The sequence below is a fragment of the Hypanus sabinus genome, chromosome 6 (genome assembly GCF_030144855.1).
Source record: "Hypanus sabinus isolate sHypSab1 chromosome 6, sHypSab1.hap1, whole genome shotgun sequence".
In the NCBI taxonomy this organism is placed as follows: domain Eukaryota; kingdom Metazoa; phylum Chordata; class Chondrichthyes; order Myliobatiformes; family Dasyatidae; genus Hypanus; species Hypanus sabinus.
This window is the reverse complement of record NC_082711.1, coordinates 142,811,908-142,834,217: the sequence shown is the minus strand read 5'-3', so window position 1 is coordinate 142,834,217 and position 22,310 is coordinate 142,811,908.

Sequence of the window (22,310 nt, the reverse complement as noted above, 5' to 3'; positions counted from 1 at the left end):
TGAATATTGACAGAACCCCTGTGTGATGTACATTGACAGAACCCCCGTGTGATGTACATTGACAGAACCCCTGTGTGATGTAGATTGACGGAACCCCTGTGTGATGTACATTGACAGAACCCCTGTGTGACGTACATTGACAGAATCCCTGTGTGACGTACATTGACGGAACCCCTGTGTGATGTACATTGACAGAACCCCTGTGTGACGTACATTGACGGAACGCCTGTGTGACGTACATTGACGGAACCCCTGTGTGATGTACATTGACGGAACTCTTGTGTGACGTATATTGACAGAACCCCTGTGTGACGTACATTGACGGAACCCCTGTGTGACGTACATTGACAGAACCCCTGTGTGATGTACATTGACAGAACCCCTGTGTGACGTACATTGACAGAACCCCTGTGTGACGTACATTGACACAACCCCTGTGTGACATATATTGACAGAACCCCTGTGTGATGTACATTGATGGAACCCCTGTGTGATGTACATTGACAGAACCCCTGTGTGATGTTCATTGACAGAAGCCCTGTGTGATGTACATTGACGGAACTCTTGTGCGATGTATATTGACAGAACCCCTGTGTGACGTATATTGACAGAACCCCTGTGTGACGTACATTGACACAACCCCTGTGTGACATATATTGACAGAACCCCTGTGTGATGTACATTGATGGAACCCCTGTGTGATGTACATTGACAGAACACCTGTGTGATGTACATTGACAGAACCCCTGTGTTTGTGACGTACATTGACAGAGATCCTGTGTTTGTGACGTACATTGACAGAATTCCTGTGATTGTGATGTACATTGACAGAATTCCTGTGTTTGTGACGTACATTGACAGAATTCCTGTGTTGGTGACGTATATTGACAGAATTCCTGTGTGACGTACATTGACAGAATTCCTGTGTTGGTGACATACATTGACAGAATTCCTGTGTGACGTACATTGACAGAATTCCTGTGTTTGTGATGTACATTGACAGAATTCCTGTGTTTGTGACGTACATTCACAGAATTCCTGTGTTTATAACGTACTTTGACAGAATTCCTGTGTTTGTGATGTATATTGACAGAACCCCTGTGTTTGTGACGTACATTGACAGAATTCCTGTGTTTGTGATGTACATTGACAGAACCCCTGTGTTTGTGACGTACATTGACAGAGATCCTGTGTTTGTGACATACATTGACAGAATTCCTGTGTTTGTGATGTACATTGACAGAATTCCTGTGTTTGTGATGTATATTGACAGAACCCCTGTGTTTATGACATACATTGACAGAATTCCTGTGTTTGTGATGTACATTGACAGAATTCCTGTGTTTGTGATGCAAATTGACAGAATTCCTGTGTTTGTGATGTACATTGACAGAACCCCTGTGTTTGTGACGTACATTGACAGAATTCCTGTGTTTGTGATGTACATTGACAGAATTCCTGTGTTGGTGACGTACATTAACAGAACTCCTGAGTTTGTGACGTACATTGACAGAATTCCTGTGTTTGTGATGTACATTGACAGAATTCCTGTGTGACGTACATTGACAGAATTCCTGTGATTATGATGTACATTGACAGAGATCCTGTGTTTGTGAAGTACATTGACAGAATTCCTGTGTTGGTGACGTACATTGACAGAACCCCTGTGTTTGAGACGTACATTGACAGAATTCCTGTGTTTGTGATGTACATTGAGAGAACCCCTGTGTTTCTGACCTACATTGACAGAGATCCTGTGTTTGTGACGTACATTGACAGAATTCCTGTGTTAGTGACGTACATTGACAGAATTCCTATGTTTGTGATGTACATTGACAGAATTCCTGTGTTTGTGCTGTACATTGACAGAACCCCTGTGTTTGTGACGTACATTGACAGAGATCCTGTGTTTGTGACGTACATTGACAGAATTCCTGTGATTGTGATGTACATTGACAGAATTCCTGTGTTTATAACGTACATTGACAGAACCCCTGTGTTTGTGATGTATATTGACAGAATTCCTGTGTTTGTGATGTACATTAACAGAATTCCTGTGTTGGTGACGTACATTGACAGAGTTCCTGTGTTTATAACGTACTTTGACAGAATTCCAGTGTTGGTGACGTACATTGACAGAATTCCTGTGTTTGTGATGTACATTGACAGAATTCCTGTGTTTATAACGTACATTGACAGAACCCCTGTGTTTGTGATGTATATTGACAGAATTCCTGTGTTGGTGACGTACATTGACAGAATTCTTGTGTTTATAACGTACATTGACAGAATTCCTGTGATTGTGATGTACATTGACAGAACCCCTGTGTGTCGTACATTGACAGGACCCCTGTGTTTATAACGTACATTGACAGAACCCCTGTGTTTGTGATGTACATTGACAGAACCCCTGTGTTTGTGACGTATATTGACAGAACTCCTGTGTTTGTGATGTACATTGACAGAACCCCTGTGTTTGTGACGTATATTGACAGAATTCCTGTGTTTGTGACGTACATTGACAGAATTCCTGTGTTTGTGACGTATATTGAGAGAATTCCTGTGTTTGTGACGTACATTGACAAAATTCCTGTGTTTGTGATGTACATTGACAGAGATCCTGTGTTTGTGAAGTACATTGACAGAATTCCTGTGTTGGTGACGTACATTGACAGAACCCCTGTGTTTGAGACGTACATTGACAGAATACCTGTGTTTGTGATGTACATTGACAGAACCCCTGTGTTTCTGACCTACATTGACAGAGATCCTGTGTTTGTGACGTACATTGACAGAATTCCTGTGTTAGTGACGTACATTGACAGAATTCCTATGTTTGTGATGTACATTGACAGAATTCCTGTGTTTGTGCTGTACATTGACAGAACCCCTGTGTTTGTGACGTACATTGACAGAGATCCTGTGTTTGTGACGTACATTGACAGAATTCCTGTGATTGTGATGTACATTGACAGAATTCCTGTGTTGGTGACATACATTGACAGAATTCCTGTGTTTGTGATGTACATTGACAGAATTCCTGTGTTGGTGACGTACATTGACAGAGTTCCTGTGTTTATAACGTACTTTGACAGAATTCCAGTGTTGGTGACGTACATTGACAGAATTCCTGTGTTTGTGATGTACATTGACAGAATTCCTGTGTTTATAACGTACATTGACAGAACCCCTGTGTTTGTGATGTATATTGACAGAATTCCTGTGTTGGTGACGTACATTGACAGAATTCTTGTGTTTATAACGTACATTGACAGAATTCCTGTGATTGTGATGTACATTGACAGAACCCCTGTGTGTCGTACATTGACAGGACCCCTGTGTTTATAACGTACATTGACAGAACCCCTGTGTTTGTGATGTACATTGACAGAACCCCTGTGTTTGTGACGTATATTGACAGAACTCCTGTGTTTGTGATGTACATTGACAGACCCCTGTGTTTGTGACGTATATTGACAGAATTCCTGTGTTTGTGACGTACATTGACAGAATTCCTGTGTTTGTGACGTATATTGAGAGAATTCCTGTGTTTGTGACGTACATTGACAAAATTCCTGTGTTTGTGATGTACATTGACAGAACCCCTGTGTTTGTGACGTATATTGACAGAATTCTTGTGTTTGTGACGTACATTGACAGAATTGCTGTATTGGTGAAGTACATTGACAGAACCCCTGTGTGATGTACATTGACATTACCCCTGTGTTTGTGACGTATATTCACAGAACTCCTGTGTTTGTGATGTACATTGACAGAATTCCTGTGTTTGTGACGTACATTGACAGAATTCCTGTGTTTGTGATGTACATTGACAGAACCCCTGTGTGATGTACATTGACAGAACCCCTGTGTTTGTGACGTATATTGACAGAATTCCTGTGTTTGTGACGTACATTGACAGAATTCCTGTGTTAGTGACGTACATTGACAGAACCCCTGTGTGACGTATATTGACAGAACCCCTGTGTTTGTGATGTACATTGACAGAATTCCTGTGTTTGTGATATATATTGACAGAATTCCTGTGTTTGTGACGTACATTGACAGAATTCCTGTGTTTATAACGTACATTGACAGAATTCCTGTGTTGGTGATGTACATCGACTGAACCCCTGTGTGATGTACATTGACGGAACCCCTGTGTGATGTACATTGACAGAACCCCTGTGTGACGTACATTGACAGAACCCCAGTGTGACGTACATTGACACAACCCCTGTGTTTATGATGTACATTGACAGAACCGCTGTGTGACGTACATTGACGGAACTCTTGTATGACGTATATTGACAGAACCCCTGTGTGATATACATTGACAATACCCCTGTGTGACGTATATTGACAGAACCCCTGTGTGATGTACATTGACGGAACTCTTGTGTGACGTATATTGACAAAACCCCTGTGTGATGTACATTGACAGAACCCCTGTGTGACGTACATTGATAGAACCCCTGTTTGACGTATATTGACACAACCCCTGTGTGATGTACATTGACGGAACCCCTGTGTGATGTACATTGATAGAACCCCTGTGTGACGTATATTGACAGAACCCCTGTGTGACGTACATTGACAGAACCCCTGTGTGACGTATATTGACAGAACCCCTGTGTGATTTACATTGACACAACCCCTGTGTGACGTACATTGTCAGAACCCCTGTGTGACGTACATTGACAGAACCCCTGTGTGACGTACATTGAAAGAACCCCTGTGTGATGTACATTGACACAACCCCAGTGTGACGTACATTGACAGAACCCCTGTGTGATGAACATTGACAGAACCCCTGTGTGACGTATATTGACAGAACCCCTGTGTGACGTATATTGACAGAACCCCTGTGTGATGTACATTGACAGGACCCCTGTGTGACGTACATTGATGGAACTCTTGTGTGACGTATATTGACACCATCCCTGTGTCACGTACATTGACAGAACCCCTGTGTGACGTACATTGACAGGACCACTGTGTGACATATATTGACAGAACCCCTGTGTGATGTAGATTGACAGAACCCCTGTGTGTCGTACATTGACAGAACCCCTGTGTTTATAACGTACATTGACAGAATTCCTGTGTTTGTGACGTACATTGACAGAATTCCTGTGTTTGTGACGTATATTGACAGAATTCCTGTGTTTGTGACGTACATTGACAGAATTCCTGTGTTTGTGATGTACATTGACAGAACCCCTGTGTTTGTGACGTATATTGACAGAATTCCTGTGTTTCTGACGTACATTGACAGAATTCCTGTGTTGGTGAAGTACATTGACAGAACCCCTGTGTGATGTACATTGACAGAACCCCTGTGTTTGTGACGTATATTCACAGAACTCCTGTGTTTGTGATGTACATTGACAGAATTCCTGTGTTTGTGACGTACATTGACAGAATTCCTGTGTTTGTGATGTACATTGACAGAACCCCTGTGTGATGTACATTGACAGAACCCCTGTGTTTGTGACGTATATTGAAAGAATTCCTGTGTTTGTGACGTACATTGACAGAATTCCTGTGTTTATAACGTACATTGACAGAATTCCTGTGTTGGTGATGTACATCGACTGAACCCCTGTGTGATGTACATTGACGGAACCCCTGTGTGATGTACATTGACAGAACCCCTGTGTGACGTACATTGACAGAACCCCAGTGTGACGTACATTGACACAACCCCTGTGTTTATGATGTACATTGACAGAACCCCTGTGTGACGTACATTGACGGAACTCTTGTATGACGTATATTGACAGAACCCCTGTGTGATATACATTGACAATACCCCTGTGTGACGTATATTGACAGAACCCCTGTGTGATGTACATTGACGGAACTCTTGTGTGACGTATATTGACAAAACCCCTGTGTGATGTACATTGACAGAACCCCTGTGTGACGTACATTGACAGAACCCCTGTGTGACGTACATTGACAGAACCCCTGTGTGACGTACATTGAAAGAACCCCTGTGTGATGTACATTGACACAACCCCAGTGTGACGTACATTGACAGAACCCCTGTGTGATGAACATTGACAGAACCCCTGTGTGACGTATATTGACAGAACCCCTGTGTGACGTATATTGACAGAACCCCTGTGTGATGTACATTGACAGGACCCCTGTGTGACGTACATTGATGGAACTCTTGTGTGACGTATATTGACACCATCCCTGTGTCACGTACATTGACAGAACCCCTGTGTGACGTACATTGACAGGACCACTGTGTGACATATATTGACAGAACCCCTGTGTGATGTAGATTGACAGAACCCCTGTGTGTCGTACATTGACAGAACCCCTGTGTTTATAACGTACATTGACAGAATTCCTGTGTTTGTGACGTACATTGACAGAATTCCTGTGTTTGTGACGTATATTGACAGAATTCCTGTGTTTGTGACGTACATTGACAGAATTCCTGTGTTTGTGATGTACATTGACAGAACCCCTGTGTTTGTGACGTATATTGACAGAATTCCTGTGTTTCTGACGTACATTGACAGAATTCCTGTGTTGGTGAAGTACATTGACAGAACCCCTGTGTGATGTACATTGACAGAACCCCTGTGTTTGTGACGTATATTCACAGAACTCCTGTGTTTGTGATGTACATTGACAGAATTCCTGTGTTTGTGACGTACATTGACAGAATTCCTGTGTTTGTGATGTACATTGACAGAACCCCTGTGTGATGTACATTGACAGAACCCCTGTGTTTGTGACGTATATTGAAAGAATTCCTGTGTTTGTGACGTACATTGACAGAATTCCTGTGTTTATAACGTACATTGACAGAATTCCTGTGTTGGTGATGTACATCGACTGAACCCCTGTGTGATGTACATTGACGGAACCCCTGTGTGATGTACATTGACAGAACCCCTGTGTGACGTACATTGACAGAACCCCAGTGTGACGTACATTGACACAACCCCTGTGTTTATGATGTACATTGACAGAACCCCTGTGTGACGTACATTGACGGAACTCTTGTATGACGTATATTGACAGAACCCCTGTGTGATATACATTGACAATACCCCTGTGTGACGTATATTGACAGAACCCCTGTGTGATGTACATTGACGGAACTCTTGTGTGACGTATATTGACAAAACCCCTGTGTGATGTACATTGACAGAACCCCTGTGTGACGTACATTGACAGAACCCCTGTGTGACGTACATTGACAGAACCCCTGTGTGATGTACATTGACAGAATCCCTGTGTGACGTACATTGATAGAACCCCTGTTTGACGTATATTGACACAACCCCTGTGTGATGTACATTGACGGAACCCCTGTGTGATGTACATTGATAGAACCCCTGTGTGACGTATATTGACAGAACCCCTGTGTGACGTACATTGACAGAACCCCTGTGTGACGTATATTGACAGAACCCCTGTGTGATTTACATTGACACAACCCCTGTGTGACGTACATTGTCAGAACCCCTGTGTGACGTACATTGACAGAACCCCTGTGTGACGTACATTGAAAGAACCCCTGTGTGATGTACATTGACACAACCCCAGTGTGACGTACATTGACAGAACCCCTGTGTGATGAACATTGACAGAACCCCTGTGTGACGTATATTGACAGAACCCCTGTGTGACGTATATTGACAGAACCCCTGTGTGATGTACATTGACAGGACCCCTGTGTGACGTACATTGATGGAACTCTTGTGTGACGTATATTGACACCATCCCTGTGTCACGTACATTGACAGAACCCCTGTGTGACGTACATTGACAGGACCACTGTGTGACATATATTGACAGAACCCCTGTGTGATGTAGATTGACAGAACCCCTGTGTGTCGTACATTGACAGAACCCCTGTGTTTATAACGTACATTGACAGAATTCCTGTGTTTGTGACGTACATTGACAGAATTCCTGTGTTTGTGACGTATATTGACAGAATTCCTGTGTTTGTGACGTACATTGACAGAATTCCTGTGTTTGTGATGTACATTGACAGAACCCCTGTGTTTGTGACGTATATTGACAGAATTCCTGTGTTTCTGACGTACATTGACAGAATTCCTGTGTTGGTGAAGTACATTGACAGAACCCCTGTGTGATGTACATTGACAGAACCCCTGTGTTTGTGACGTATATTCACAGAACTCCTGTGTTTGTGATGTACATTGACAGAATTCCTGTGTTTGTGACGTACATTGACAGAATTCCTGTGTTTGTGATGTACATTGACAGAACCCCTGTGTGATGTACATTGACAGAACCCCTGTGTTTGTGACGTATATTGAAAGAATTCCTGTGTTTGTGACGTACATTGACAGAATTCCTGTGTTAGTGACGTACATTGACAGAACCCCTGTGTGACGTATATTGACAGAACCCCTGTGTTTGTGATGTACATTGACAGAATTCCTGTGTTTGTGATATATATTGACAGAATTCCTGTGTTTGTGACGTACATTGACAGAATTCCTGTATTTATAACGTACATTGACAGAATTCCTGTGTTGGTGATGTACATTGACTGAACCCCTGTGTGATGTACATTGACGGAACCCCTGTGTGATGTACATTGACAGAACCCCTGTGTGACGTACATTGACAGAACCCCTGTGTGACGTACATTGACACAACCCCTGTGTTTATGATGTACATTGACAGAACCCCTGTGTGACGTACATTGACGGAACTCTTGTATGACGTATATTGACAGAACCCCTGTGTGATATACATTGACAGTACCCCTGTGTGACGTATATTGACAGAACCCCTGTGTGATGTACATTGACGGAACTCTTGTGTGACGTATATTGACAGAACCCCTGTGTGATGTACATTGACAGAACCCCTGTGTGACGTACATTGACAGAACCCCTGTGTGACGTACATTGACAGAACCCCTGTGTGATGTACATTGACAGAATCCCTGTGTGACGTACATTGATAGAACCCCTGTGTGACGTATATTGACACAACCCCTGTGTGATGTACATTGACGGAACCCCTGTGTGATGTACATTGATAGAACCCCTGTGTGACGTATATTGACAGAACCCCTGTGTGACGTACATTGACAGAACCCCTGTGTGACGTATATTGACAGAACCCCTGTGTGATTTACATTGACACAACCCCTGTGTGACGTACATTGACAGAACCCCTGTGTGACGTACATTGACAGAACCCCTGTGTGACGTACATTGAAAGAACCCCTGTGTGATGTACATTGACACAACCCCAGTGTGACGTACATTGACAGAACCCCTGTGTGATGAACATTGACAGAACCCCTGTGTGAGTATATTGACAGAACCCCTGTGTGATGTACATTGACAGGACCCCTGTGTGACGTACATTGATGGAACTCTTGTGTGACGTATATTGACACCATCCCTGTGTCACGTACATTGACAGAACCCCTGTGTGACGTACATTGACAGGACCACTGTGTGACATATATTGACAGAACCCCTGTGTGATGTAGATTGACAGAACCCCTGTGTGTCGTACATTGACAGAACCCCTGTGTTTATAACGTACATTGACAGAATTCCTGTGATTGTGATGTACATTGACAGAACCCCTGTGTGACGTACATTGACAAAACCCCTGTGTTTATAACGTACATTGACAGAACCCCTGTGTTTGTGATGTACATTGACAGAACCCCAGTGTTTGTGACGTATATTGACAGAACTCCTGTGTTTGTGATGTACATTGACAGAACCCCTGTGTTTGTGACGTATATTGACAGAATTCCTGTGTTTGTGACGTACATTGACAGAATTCCTGTGTTTGTGACGTATATTGACAGAATTCATGTGTTTGTGACGTACATTGACAGAATTCCTGTGTTTGTGATGTACATTGACAGAACCCCTGTGTTTGTGACATATATTGACAGAATTCCTGTGTTTCTGACGTACATTGACAGAATTCCTGTGTTGGTGAAGTACATTGACAGAACCCCTGTGTGATGTACATTGACAGAACCCCTGTGTTTGTGACGTATATTCACAGAACTCCTGTGTTTGTGATGTACATTGACAGAATTCCTGTGTTTGTGACGTACATTGACAGAATTCCTGTGTTTGTGATGTACATTGACAGAACCCCTGTGTGATGTACATTGACAGAACCCCTGTGTTTGTGACGTATATTGACAGAATTCCTGTGTTTGTGACGTACATTGACAGAATTCCTGTGTTGGTGACGTACATTGACAGAACCCCTGTGTGACGTACATTGACAGAACCCCTGTATTTGTGATGTACATTGACAGAATTCCTGTGTTTGTGATGTATATTGACAGAATTCCTGTGTTTGTGACGTACATTGACAGAATTCCTGTGTTTATAACGTACATTGACAGAATTCCTGTATTTATAACGTACATTGACAGAATTCCTGTGTTGGTGATGTACATTGACTGAACCCCTGTGTGATGTACATTGACGGAACCCCTGTGTGATGTACATTGACAGAACCCCTGTGTGACGTACATTGACAGAACCCCTGTGTGACGTACATTGACACAACCCCTGTGTTTATGATGTACATTGACAGAACCCCTGTGTGACGTACATTGACGGAACTCTTGTATGACGTATATTGACAGAACCCCTGTGTGATATACATTGACAGTACCCCTGTGTGACGTATATTGACAGAACCCCTGTGTGATGTACATTGACGGAACTCTTGTGTGACGTATATTGACAGAACCCCTGTGTGATGTACATTGACAGAACCCCTGTGTGACGTACATTGACAGAACCCCTGTGTGACGTACATTGACAGAACCCCTGTGTGATGTACATTGACAGAATCCCTGTGTGACGTACATTGATAGAACCCCTGTGTGACGTATATTGACACAACCCCTGTGTGATGTACATTGACGGAACCCCTGTGTGATGTACATTGATAGAACCCCTGTGTGACGTATATTGACAGAACCCCTGTGTGACGTACATTGACAGAACCCCTGTGTGACGTATATTGACAGAACCCCTGTGTGATTTACATTGACACAACCCCTGTGTGACGTACATTGACAGAACCCCTGTGTGACGTACATTGACAGAACCCCTGTGTGACGTACATTGAAAGAACCCCTGTGTGATGTACATTGACACAACCCCAGTGTGACGTACATTGACAGAACCCCTGTGTGATGAACATTGACAGAACCCCTGTGTGACGTATATTGACAGAACCCCTGTGTGATGTACATTGACAGGACCCCTGTGTGACGTACATTGATGGAACTCTTGTGTGACGTATATTGACACCATCCCTGTGTCACGTACATTGACAGAACCCCTGTGTGACGTACATTGACAGGACCACTGTGTGACATATATTGACAGAACCCCTGTGTGATGTAGATTGACAGAACCCCTGTGTGTCGTACATTGACAGAACCCCTGTGTTTATAACGTACATTGACAGAATTCCTGTGATTGTGATGTACATTGACAGAACCCCTGTGTGACGTACATTGACAAAACCCCTGTGTTTATAACGTACATTGACAGAACCCCTGTGTTTGTGATGTACATTGACAGAACCCCAGTGTTTGTGACGTATATTGACAGAACTCCTGTGTTTGTGATGTACATTGACAGAACCCCTGTGTTTGTGACGTATATTGACAGAATTCCTGTGTTTGTGACGTACATTGACAGAATTCCTGTGTTTGTGACGTATATTGACAGAATTCATGTGTTTGTGACGTACATTGACAGAATTCCTGTGTTTGTGATGTACATTGACAGAACCCCTGTGTTTGTGACATATATTGACAGAATTCCTGTGTTTCTGACGTACATTGACAGAATTCCTGTGTTGGTGAAGTACATTGACAGAACCCCTGTGTGATGTACATTGACAGAACCCCTGTGTTTGTGACGTATATTCACAGAACTCCTGTGTTTGTGATGTACATTGACAGAATTCCTGTGTTTGTGACGTACATTGACAGAATTCCTGTGTTTGTGATGTACATTGACAGAACCCCTGTGTGATGTACATTGACAGAACCCCTGTGTTTGTGACGTATATTGACAGAATTCCTGTGTTTGTGACGTACATTGACAGAATTCCTGTGTTGGTGACGTACATTGACAGAACCCCTGTGTGACGTACATTGACAGAACCCCTGTATTTGTGATGTACATTGACAGAATTCCTGTGTTTGTGATGTATATTGACAGAATTCCTGTGTTTGTGACGTACATTGACAGAATTCCTGTGTTTATAACGTACATTGACAGAATTCCTGTGTTGGTGATGTACATTGACAGAACCCCTGTGTGATGTACATTGACGGAACATCTGTGTGATGTACATTGACAGAACCCCTGTGTGACGTACATTGACAGAACCCCTGTGTGACGTACATTGACACAACCCCTGTGTTTATGATGTACATTGACAGAACCCCTGTGTGACGTACATTGACGGAACTCTTGTATGACGTATATTGACAGAACCCCTGTGTGACATACATTGACAGTACCCCTTTGTGACGTATACTGACAGAACCCCTGTGTAATGTACATTGACAGAACCCCTGTGTGACGTACATTGACAGAACCCCTGTGTGATGTTCATTGACAGAACCCCTGTGTGATGTACATTGACGGAACTCTTGTGCGATGTATATTGACAGAACCCCTGTGTGACGTATATTGACAGAACCCCTGTGTGACGTACATTGACACAACCCCTGTGTGACATATATTGACAGAACCCCTGTGTGATGTACATTGATGGAACCCCTGTGTGATGTACATTGACAGAACCCCTGTGTGATGTACATTGACAGAACCCCTGTGTTTGTGACGTACATTGACAGAGATCCTGTGTTTGTGACGTACATTGACAGAATTCCTGTGATTGTGATGTCCATTGACAGAATTCCTGTGTTTGTGACGTACATTGACAGAATTCCTCTGTTGGTGACGTATATTGACAGAATTCCTGTGTGACGTACATTGACAGAATTCCTGTGTTGGTGACGTACATTGACAGAATTCCTGTGTGACGTACATTGACAGAATTCGTGTGTTTGTGATGTACTTTGACAGAATTCCTGTGTTTGTGACGTACATTGATAGAATTCCTGTGTTGGTGACGTACATTGACAGAATTCCTGTGTTTATAACGTACTTTGACAGAATTCCTGTGTTTGTGATGTTTATTGACAGAACTCCTGTGTTTGTGACGTACATTGACAGAATTCCTGTGTTTGTGATGTACATTGACAGAATTCCTGTGTTTGTGATGCAAATTGACAGAATTCCTGTGTTTGTGATGTACATTGACAGAACCCCTGTGTTTGTGACGTACATTGACAGAATTCCTGTGTTTGTGATGTACATTGACAGAATTCCTGTGTTGGTGACGTACATTAACAGAACTCCTGAGTTTGTGACGTACATTGACAGAATTCCTGTGTTTGTGATGTACATTGACAGAATTCCTGTGTGACGTACATTGACAGAATTCCTGTGATTATGATGTACATAGACAGAGATCCTGTGTTTGTGACGTACATTGACAGAATTCCTGAGTTGGTGACGTACATTGACAGAACCCCTGTGTTTGTGACGGACATTGACAGAGATCCTGTGTTTGTGACGTACATTGACAGAATTCCTGTGTTTGTGACGTACATTGACAGAATTCCTGTGTTGGTGACGTACATTGACTGAATTCCTGTGTTTGTGATGTACATTGACAGAATTCCTGAGTTTGTGATGTACATTGACATAACCCCTGTGTTTGTGACGTACATTGACAGAGATCCTGTGTTTGTGACGTACATTGACAGAATTCCTCTGTTGGTGACGTATATTGACAGAATTCCTGTGTGACGTACATTGACAGAATTCCTGTGTTGGTGACGTACATTGACAGTATTCCTGTGTGACGTACATTGACAGAATTCCTGTGTTTGTGATGTACTTTGACAGAATTCCTGTGTTTGTGACGTACATTGACAGAATTCCTGTGTTGGTGACGTACATTGACAGAATTCCTGTGTTTATAATGTACTTTGACAGAATTCCTGTGTTTGTGATGTTTATTGACAGAACCCCTGTGTTTGTGACGTACATTGACAGAATTCCTGTGTTTGTGATGTACATTGACAGAATTCCTGTGTTTGTGATGCAAATTGACAGAATTCCTGTGTTTGTGATGTACATTGACAGAACCCCTGTGTTTGTGACGTACATTGACAGAATTCCTGTGTTTGTGATGTACATTGACAGAATTCCTGTGTTGGTGACGTACATTAACAGAACTCCTGAGTTTGTGACGTACATTGACAGAATTCCTGTGTTTGTGATGTACATTGACAGAATTCCTGTGTGACGTACATTGACAGAATTCCTGTGATTATGATGTACATAGACAGAGATCCTGTGTTTGTGACGTACATTGACAGAATTCCTGTGTTGGTGACGTACATTGACAGAACCCCTGTGTTTGAGATGTACATTGACAGAATTCCTGTGTTTGTGATGTACATTGAGAGAACCCCTGTGTTTGTGACGGACATTGACAGAGATCCTGTGTTTGTGACGTACATTGACAGAATTCCTGTGTTGGTGACGTACATTGACTGAATTCCTGTGTTTGTGATGTACATTGACAGAATTCCTGAGTTTGTGATGTACATTGACAGAACCCCTGTGTTTGTGACGTACATTGACAGAGATCTTGTGTTTGTGACGTACTTTGACAGAATTCCTGTGTTGGTGACGTACATTGACAGAATTCCTGTGTTTATAACGTACTTTGACAGAATTCCTGTGTTGGTGACGTACATTGACAGAATTCCTGTGTTTGTGATGTACATTGACAGAATTCCTGTGTTTATAACGTACATTGACAGAACCCCTGTGTTTGTGATGTATATTGACAGAATTCCTGTGTTGGTGACGTACTTTGACAGAATTCTTGTGTTTATAACGTACATTGACAGAATTCCTGTGATTGTGATGTACATTGACAGAACCCCTGTGTGACGTACATTGACAGAACCACTGTGTTTATAACGTACATTGACAGAACCCCTGTGTTTGTGATGTACATTGACAGAACCCCTGTGTTTGTGACGTATATTGACAGAACTCCTGTGTTTGTGATGTACATTGACAGAACCCCTGTGTTTGTGACGTATATTGACAGAATTCCTGTGTTTGTGACGTACATTGACAGAATTCCTGTGTTTGTGACGTATATTGACAGAATTCCTGTGTTTATGATGTACATTGACAGAACCCCTGTGTGACGTACATTGACGGAATTCTTGTATGACGTATATTGACAGAACCCCTGTGTGACATACATTGACAGTACCCCTGTGTGACGTATATTGACAGAACCCCTGTGTGATGTACATTGACAGAACCCCTGTGTGACGTACATTGACAGAACCCCTGTGTGATGTTCATTGACAGAACCCCTGTGTGATGTACATTGACGGAACTCTTGTGCGATGTATATTGTCAGAACCCCTGTGTGACGTATATTGACAGAACCCCTGTGTGACGTACATTGACACAACCCCTGTGTGACATATATTGACAGAACCCCTGTGTGATGTACATTGATGGAACCCCTGTGTGATGTACATTGACAGAACCCCTGTGTGATGTACATTGACAGAACCCCTGTGTTTGTGACGTACATTGACAGAGATCCTGTGTTTGTGACGTACATTGACAGAATTCCTGTGATTGTGATGTACATTGACAGAATTCCTGTGTTTGTGACGTACATTGACAGAATTCCTGTGTTGGTGACGTATATTGACAGAATTCCTGTGTGACGTACATTGACAGAATTCCTGTGTTGGTGACGTACATTGACAGAATTCCTGTGTGACGTACATTGACAGAATTCCTGTGTTTGTGATGTACTTTGACAGAATTCCTGTGTTTGTGACGTACATTGACAGAATTCCTGTGTTGGTGACGTACATTGACAGAATTCCTGTGTTTATAACGTACTTTGACAGAATTCCTGTGTTTGTGATGTTTATTGACAGAACCCCTGTGTTTGTGACGTACATTGACAGAATTCCTGTGTTTGTGATGTACATTGACGGAATTCCTGTGTTTGTGATGCAAATTGACAGAATTCCTGTGTTTGTGATGTACATTGACAGAATTCCTGTGATTGTGATGTACATTGACAGAATTCCTGTGTTTGTGACGTACATTGACAGAATTCCTGTGTTGGTGACGTATATTGACAGAATTCCTGTGTGACGTACATTGACAGAATTCCTGTGTTGGTGACGTACATTGACAGAATTCCTGTGTGACGTACATTGACAGAATTCCTGTGTTTGTGATGTACTTTGACAGAATTCCTGTGTTTGTGACGTACATTGACAGAATTCCTGTGTTGGTGACGTACATTGACAGAATTCCTGTGTTTATAACGTACTTTGACAGAATTCCTGTGTTTGTGATGTTTATTGACAGAACCCCTGTGTTTGTGACGTACATTGACAGAATTCCTGTGTTTGTGATGTACATTGACGGAATTCCTGTGTTTGTGATGCAAATTGACAGAATTCCTGTGTTTGTGATGTACATTGACAGAACCCCTGTGTTTGTGACGTACATTGACAGAATTCCTGTGTTTGTGATGTACATTGACAGAATTCCTGTGTTGGTGACGTACATTAACAGAACTCCTGAGTTTGTGACGTACATTGACAGAATTCCTGTGTTTGTGATGTACATTGACAGAATTCCTGTGTGACGTACATTGACAGAATTCCTGTGATTATGATGTACATAGACAGAGATCCTGTGTTTGTGACGTACATTGACAGAATTCCTGTGTTGGTGACGTACATTGACAGAACCCCTGTGTTTGAGATGTACATTGACAGAATTCCTGTGTTTGTGATGTACATTGAGAGAACCCCTGTGTTTGTGACGGACATTGACAGAGATCCTGTGTTTGTGACGTACATTGACAGAATTCCTGTGTTGGTGACGTACATTGACTGAATTCCTGTGTTTGTGATGTACATTGACAGAATTCCTGAGTTTGTGATGTACATTGACAGAACCCCTGTGTTTGTGACGTACATTGACAGAGATCCTGTGTTTGTGACGTACATTGACAGAATTCCTGTGATTGTGATGTACATTGACAGAATTCCTGTGTTGGTGACGTACATTGACAGAATTCCTGTGTTTGTGATGTACATTGACAGAATTCCTGTGTTGGTGACGTACATTGACAGAGTTCCTGTGTTTATAACGTACTTTGACAGAATTCCTGTGTTGGTGACGTACATTGACAGAATTCCTGTGTTTGTGATGTACATTGACAGAATTCCTGTGTTTATAACGTACATTGACAGAACCCCTGTGTTTGTGATGTATATTGACAGAATTCCTGTGTTGGTGACGTACTTTGACAGAATTCTTGTGTTTATAACGTACATTGACAGAATTCCTGTGATTGTGATGTACATTGACAGAACCCCTGTGTGACGTACATTGACAGAACCCCTGTGTTTATAACGTACATTGACAGAACCCCTGTGTTTGTGATGTACATTGACAGAACCCCTGTGTTTGTGACGTATATTGACAGAACTCCTGTGTTTGTGATGTACATTGACAGAACCCCTGTGTTTGTGACGTATATTGACAGAATTCCTGTGTTTGTGACGTACATTGACAGAATTCCTGTGTTTGTGACGTATATTGACAGAATTCCTGTGTTTATGATGTACATTGACAGAACCCCTGTGTGACGTACATTGACGGAACTCTTGTATGACGTATATTGACAGAACCCCTGTGTGACATACATTGACAGTACCCCTGTGTGACGTATATTGACAGAACCCCTGTGTGATGTACATTGACAGAACCCCTGTGTGACGTACATTGACAGAACCCCTGTGTGATGTTCATTGACAGAACCCCTGTGTGATGTACATTGACGGAACTCTTGTGCGATGTATATTGACAGAACCCCTGTGTGACGTATATTGACAGAACCCCTGTGTGACGTACATTGACACAACCCCTGTGTGACATATATTGACAGAACCCCTGTGTGATGTACATTGATGGAACCCCTGTGTGATGTACATTGACAGAACCCCTGTGTGATGTACATTGACAGAACCCCTGTGTTTGTGACGTACATTGACAGAGATCCTGTGTTTGTGACGTACATTGACAGAATTCCTGTGATTGTGATGTACATTGACAGAATTCCTGTGTTTGTGACGTACATTGACAGAATTCCTGTGTTGGTGACGTATATTGACAGAATTCCTGTGTGACGTACATTGACAGAATTCCTGTGTTGGTGACGTACATTGACAGAATTCCTGTGTTTATAACGTACTTTGACAGAATTCCTGTGTTTGTGATGTATATTGACAGAACCCCTGTGTTTGTGACGTACATTGACAGAATTCCTGTGTTTGTGATGTACATTGACAGAACCCCTGTGTTTGTGACGTACATTGACAGAGATCCTGTGTTTGTGACATACATTGACAGAATTCCTGTGTTTGTGATGTACATTGACAGAATTCCTGTGTTTGTGATGTATATTGACAGAACCCCTGTGTTTGTGACGTACATTGACAAAATTCCTGTGTTTGTGATGTACATTGACAGAATTCCTGTGTTTGTGATGCAAATTGACAGAATTCCTGTGTTTGTGATGTACATTGACAGAACCCCTCTGTTTGTGACGTACATTGACAGAATTCCTGTGTTTGTGATGTACATTGACAGAATTCCTGTGTTGGTGACGTACATTGACAGAATTCCTGTGTTTGTGATGTACATTGACAGAATTCCTGTGTGACGTACATTGACAGAATTCCTGTGATTATGATGTACATTGACAGAGATCCTGTGTTTGTGACGTACATTGACAGAATTCCTGTGTTGGTGACGTACATTGACAGAACCCCTGTGTTTGAGACGTACATTGACAGAATTCCTGTGTTTGTGATGTACATTGACAGAACCCCTGTGTTTGTGACGTACATTGACAGAGATCCTGTGTTTGTGACGTACATTGACAGAATTCCTGTGTTGGTGACGTACACTGACAGAATTCCTGTGTTTGTGATGTACATTGACAGAATTCCTGTGTTTGTGATGTACATTGACAGAACCCCTGTGTTTGTGACGTACATTGACAGAGATCCTGTGTTTGTGACGTACATTGACAGAATTCCTGTGATTGTGATGTACATTGACAGAATTCTTGTGTTGGTGACGTACATTGACAGAATTCCTGTGTTTGTGATGTACATTGACAGAATTCCTGTGTTGGTGACGTACATTGACAGAGTTCCTGTGTTTATAAAGTACTTTGACAGAATTCCTGTGTTGGTGACGTACATTAACAGAACTCCTGAGTTTGTGACGTACATTGACAGAATTCCTGTGTTTGTGATGTACATTGACAGAATTCCTGTGTGACGTACATTGACAGAATTCCTGTGATTATGATGTACATAGACAGAGATCCTGTGTTTGTGACGTACATTGACAGAATTCCTGTGTTGGTGACGTACATTGACAGAACCCCTGTGTTTGAGATGTACATTGACAGAATTCCTGTGTTTGTGATGTACATTGAGAGAACCCCTGTGTTTGTGACGGACATTGACAGAGATCCTGTGTTTGTGACGTACATTGACAGAATTCCTGTGTTGGTGACGTACATTGACTGAATTCCTGTGTTTGTGATGTACATTGACAGAATTCCTGAGTTTGTGATGTACATTGACAGAACCCCTGTGTTTGTGACGTACATTGACAGAGATCTTGTGTTTGTGACGTACTTTGACAGAATTCCTGTGTTGGTGACGTACATTGACAGAATTCCTGTGTTTATAACGTACTTTGACAGAATTCCTGTGTTGGTGACGTACATTGACAGAATTCCTGTGTTTGTGATGTACATTGACAGAATTCCTGTGTTTATAACGTACATTGACAGAACCCCTGTGTTTGTGATGTATATTGACAGAATTCCTGTGTTGGTGACGTACTTTGACAGAATTCTTGTGTTTATAACGTACATTGACAGAATTCCTGTGATTGTGATGTACATTGACAGAACCCCTGTGTGACGTACATTGACAGAACCACTGTGTTTATAACGTACATTGACAGAACCCCTGTGTTTGTGATGTACATTGACAGAACCCCTGTGTTTGTGACGTATATTGACAGAACTCCTGTGTTTGTGATGTACATTGACAGAACCCCTGTGTTTGTGACGTATATTGACAGAATTCCTGTGTTTGTGACGTACATTGACAGAATTCCTGTGTTTGTGACGTATATTGACAGAATTCCTGTGTTTATGATGTACATTGACAGAACCCCTGTGTGACGTACATTGACGGAATTCTTGTATGACGTATATTGACAGAACCCCTGTGTGACATACATTGACAGTACCCCTGTGTGACGTATATTGACAGAACCCCTGTGTGATGTACATTGACAGAACCCCTGTGTGACGTACATTGACAGAACCCCTGTGTGATGTTCATTGACAGAACCCCTGTGTGATGTACATTGACGGAACTCTTGTGCGATGTATATTGACAGAACCCCTGTGTGACGTATATTGACAGAACCCCTGTGTGACGTACATTGACACAACCCCTGTGTGACATATATTGACAGAACCCCTGTGTGATGTACATTGATGGAACCCCTGTGTGATGTACATTGACAGAACCCCTGTGTGATGTACATTGACAGAACCCCTGTGTTTGTGACGTACATTGACAGAGATCCTGTGTTTGTGACGTACATTGACAGAATTCCTGTGATTGTGATGTACATTGACAGAATTCCTGTGTTTGTGACGTACATTGACAGAATTCCTGTGTTGGTGACGTATATTGACAGAATTCCTGTGTGACGTACATTGACAGAATTCCTGTGTTGGTGACGTACATTGACAGAATTCCTGTGTGACGTACATTGACAGAATTCCTGTGTTTGTGATGTACTTTGACAGAATTCCTGTGTTTGTGACGTACATTGACAGAATTCCTGTGTTGGTGACGTACATTGACAGAATTCCTGTGTTTATAACGTACTTTGACAGAATTCCTGTGTTTGTGATGTTTATTGACAGAACCCCTGTGTTTGTGACGTACATTGACAGAATTCCTGTGTTTGTGATGTACATTGACGGAATTCCTGTGTTTGTGATGCAAATTGACAGAATTCCTGTGTTTGTGATGTACATTGACAGAACCCCTGTGTTTGTGACGTACATTGACAGAATTCCTGTGTTTGTGATGTACATTGACAGAATTCCTGTGTTGGTGACGTACATTAACAGAACTCCTGAGTTTGTGACGTACATTGACAGAATTCCTGTGTTTGTGATGTACATTGACAGAATTCCTGTGTGACGTACATTGACAGAATTCCTGTGATTATGATCTACATAGACAGAGATCCTGTGTTTGTGACGTACATTGACAGAATTCCTGTGTTGGTGACGTACATTGACAGAACCCCTGTGTTTGAGATGTACATTGACAGAATTCCTGTGTTTGTGATGTACATTGAGAGAACCTCTGTGTTTGTGACGGACATTAACAGAGATCCTGTGTTTGTGACGTACATTGACAGAATTCCTGTGTTGGTGACGTACATTGACTGAATTCCTGTGTTTGTGATGTACATTGACAGAATTCCTGAGTTTGTGATGTACATTGACAGAACCCCTGTGTTTGTGACGTACATTGACAGAGATCCTGTGTTTGTGACGTACATTGACAGAATTCCTGTGATTGTGATGTACATTGACAGAATTCCTGTGTTGGTGACGTACATTGACAGAATTCCTGTGTTTGTGATGTACATTGACAGAATTCCTGTGTTGGTGACGTACATTGACAGAGTTCCTGTGTTTATAACGTACTTTGACAGAATTCCTGTGTTGGTGACGTACATTGACAGAATTCCTGTGTTTGTGATGTACATTGACAGAATTCCTGTGTTTATAACGTACATTGACAGAACCCCTGTGTTTGTGATGTATATTGACAGAATTCCTGTGTTGGTGACGTACTTTGACAGAATTCTTGTGTTTATAACGTACATTGACAGAATTCCTGTGATTGTGATGTACATTGACAGAACCCCTGTGTGACGTACATTGACAGAACCCCTGTGTTTATAACGTACATTGACAGAACCCCTGTGTTTGTGATG